At 45.1% G+C, this 3,876-nt stretch overlaps 1 non-coding gene across 1 annotated transcript; it reads right to left on the reverse strand.

Moving 5' to 3' along the window:
- Positions 1-301: 301 nt before the first annotated feature.
- On the reverse strand, positions 302-408 carry LOC120267735. The gene has a single exon (XR_005538551.1). It is a non-coding gene; the product is annotated as a small nucleolar RNA R71 (small nucleolar RNA).
- Positions 409-3,876: the final 3,468 nt, after the last annotated feature.

Consider the following 3,876-nt stretch of genomic DNA (forward strand, 5'->3'; position numbering starts at 1 on the left):
GATTACAGCTTAGAACTTCGAGCTAAAGCCGGCATTCATCCATATGTTGCAGCAATCCGCACAATTCAATGGTTTGTCCGATGAGGATCCAAACAGTCATATAGATAGCTTTCTTGAGGTGTGTGATATGCTGAAGATAAATGGGGTGACGGATGATGCCATCAAATTGAGATCCTTCCCATTTTCCCTAAAAGCGAGAGTGAAGCAGTGGCTACACTCATTACCCAGAGTGTCAATTACTACTTGGGAGGAGATGGTGGAAGCTTTTTTAGCCCGTTATTTTCCTCCCGAAAAATCAGCAAAGCTTAGAAATGAGATCTCATCCTTTGTTCAGTTGGAATTGGAGTCTCTATTCGAGACATGGGAAAGGTTCAAGGAGCTCGTGAGAAAGTGCCCGCAACATAGATTCCCGGAGTGGATGATTGTTCAAACCTTTTACAATGGTTTGAACCCGAGTACAAGGCAACTCATGGATGCAGCAGCAGGAGGTACATTAGGTAGCAAGACCCCCAATGAGGCCCATCAGTTGATTGAAGAAATGGGGTTAAATAGCTACCAATGGAATGCTAGGGAAAAGAAAAAGGTGGAGACCGGCTACCTTTTTCTTCTCCCTGAGATTGATGCGGTAACTTCCTTGACGGCCCAAGTGGAAAATCTCAGTAAGAAGTTAGATCTTCTAACTTCAAATAGGGTGGCGGCCGTAACTAATTGCACCTGTTGTGATGGAGGACATGCTCCCTCCGATTGCCCAATCTCTATTGGTGATGTTTCTTCAGTGGAGAATGTTGATTTTGTAGGTAATGGCATGAGACCTCAAGGAAACCAATATAGCAATACCAACAATTCGGGTTGGAAGAATCATCCGAATTTTTCATGGAGTAATCAGGGTCCACAAAAGGCCATGGGGCCACCGGGTTTTCAACAACAACAACAAGCCCCTCAGGTGGAAAACAGAGTCTCAGGTTTGGAAACCCGAATGAGTGACCTAGTGAAGCACTTGACTAGATTTATACAATATGCAAATACAAGGTTTGAATCAGTCAAGTCTACCCTTCGCAACCACACCGCCTCTTTGCATAATCTTGAAAATCAGGTGGGGCAAATTGCGATGTCTCTCTCTGAAAGGCCACATGGAAGCTTGCCAAGCAATACAGAGACCAATCCTAGAGAGCACGTGAAGGCAATCACTTTGAGAAGTGGTCGTGAAGTTGAAGGTAGGCTTCCGAGTGAGAAGCCAAAAGAACAAACAACCAAGGTTATAGAGGTAGAAGAGGGAACAAGCAAAGAGAAAGAGTTGGCACCCCCACCTTTCAAGCCAAGAATCCCTTATCCCTATAGATTGAAAAATGACCAAGGGGATGAACAATGCAAGAAGTTCCTAAGTTTGTTCAAGCAACTCCATATTAATATTCCTTTTGTTGAGGCATTGGCCCAAATACCTAAGTATGTGAAGTTCTTGAAAGACTTGTTGACTAACAAGAGGAAGTTGGAGGAATGTGCTTCAGTGATTTTAGATGCTTCATGCTTGGCGGTATTACAAAAGAACATACCGAACAAGAAGAAAGACCCGGGAAGCTTCATCATTCCGTGTAATATTGGCAATTTAGGTGAAGATATGGCATTGGCGGACTCCGGGGCCAGTATCAACGTCATGCCATGCACTTTCTTTGAAAATCTAGGCTTGGGCGAGCCTAGGCCTACTCGGATGACTTTGCAACTAGCGGACCGAACAGTACGACATCCGAGAGACATCATTGAAGACGTGCTTGTCAAGGTGGACAAGTACATTTTTCCAGTCGACTTTGTAGTGCTAGATGTCGATGAGGATGAGGATGTACCCTTGATACTTGGGAGACCGTTCTTGCGGACTTCTACAGCATTGATTGACATGGACGGCGGAGAGCTCACATTGATAGTTGGAGATGACAACCTCATATATCGCCTTGCTAAAGCCATGTAGCATTCTCTTGATTTCGATGACACTTTATACTTTCTAGACACTACTGATGAGATTGTTGATGAATACATGTAGGAAATGTTCAATCTGGATCTATATGAAGGTTTGTTCGACCAAGAGGAGGGCGATGAAGAAGTAATGATGCTTGGATCGATGGAAGAAGTACCATCTACCCCGGGGATCTTGAAGAAGGTGCTCCGGAAAATGAAGAGGGCTAGGAGACGCCACCGGAAACACTCCAAGGCTTTTGGAAATGTCCGTGAACCAAAGAAGTTGGATGAACCATTGTTAGGCAGTCCCAAGCCCGATAATACACCCTCTACCCTCAAGAGACTCTACACATCATGCTTTCAAGAATGGGTAAGAGGGCAACCTTTATCTATGAACCCCCGTGAGGTAAGACAAGGTAATTCAAGCTTAGTGATGTAAAACAAGCGCTTCTTGGGAGGTAACCCAAGTGTTTACTGTTTTCTTATTTTTTAAGTTAGGTTGTTTGCATGAATAAATTGTTAAGTGTTGGTGTCTTGATTTTTAGATGTTTGTGCTACGATTTTATTATGGGTTTTCAAAGTCATTGTGTGTTTTCATGTGGAATTGCCGAAGTTTGGTCGTTAGAGCTCTATTTCATGTTTTTCACTGGTAAAATTTCCATAATAGAGCAGGCTCTGAGTGTGTAAACATGTTCACAGATTTTCTGTAGAGCCTGCAGATTTTTCTAAGGCATCTCGAGAAAACACACGGGCGTGTAGAATTTCCTCATGCCCGTTGATTTACTCTGCGAACGACCACGCAACTGTCACACGCCTGTGTGTAATTTCCGCACGGGCGTGTGAATTCCTGCAGAGTTGGGCGGATTATCCCGAGAGCACACAGGGGCATGGACTCGCCCCTGTGGGCGACCTTGTGAATCACACACGGGCGTGGGTAATTTTCACAAGCCCGTGCGACACTCTGTAGAGGAGTCTTTCCATCCCGAGAAGACACAAGGGCGTGTGGCTGCACCTGTGACTTGGGCATGTGAATGTCCACGCCCGTGCGGAATTTTCGCACAGGCATGTAAAACACTTGGTATTTTTCTCGAATGTCCAGAGGAGCCACAAGGACGTGCAGCTGCCCCTGTGGGTCGGGCGCACGGGCGTGGATATTTTCCGCACGCAAGTGTGAGATCATTCGGAGTCAGTGAGAGTTTTTCCCGAGAGCGCCCAGTGGCGTGCATCTTCCCATGTGAAGCTCTCCTGAGGGGCGCACAGGCGTGGGTAATTTCCGCACGCCTGTGTGGATGCACAGAACGCCAAGGGTTGCGAGTTCTTTTTAAAGAAGAATAGTTTCTCTCCCTCTTCACGACCTCTATTCATCTGAAAACACTCTCACATCATTCTCCGATTTCATAGCCTCAATTTGGTAGGATTTTTGTGAGGTTTTCAGGCCGGTTCTTCATTTTCTCATCCCATCTCATCGGTAAGCCCTATTTATCATTTTCTTTGCCAATTCATGGTTTCCATCGATTAATCTGGTTAATAATGCTTTGTTTCTTCAATTAGAAAGATGATTTATGTTAAGAACGAAGCTAGAAGTATTTTTATGTTGTATTTTTGGATTTTTGAAGCACGACCGTGCGGTTTTCACGCCCCATGGTTTCACACGGGCGTGCAGAAATTCCACACGACCATGTGGATTTCTGCAGTATTATTTTATCAACATCTTTGATCGATTTCATTTCAAATTTTGCATCTTATGGCACCTCGATCGAAGAAGCAAGCTGACAAGAGGCCGCGTGAGTCATCCCCTGAGCCTGAGGGCATGAGGTTTGCGATTCCAGAGCAACAAGTTCACCATGAGCGCTTGTCAAGACTTCGGTTCGGACAGACTCGATTCCTGGATATGACTATACTGCGAGATCTGCAGCAGGGAGATGAGTT

This window comes from Dioscorea cayenensis, chromosome 1 (assembly GCF_009730915.1).
Source record: "Dioscorea cayenensis subsp. rotundata cultivar TDr96_F1 chromosome 1, TDr96_F1_v2_PseudoChromosome.rev07_lg8_w22 25.fasta, whole genome shotgun sequence".
NCBI lineage: Eukaryota > Viridiplantae > Streptophyta > Magnoliopsida > Dioscoreales > Dioscoreaceae > Dioscorea > Dioscorea cayenensis.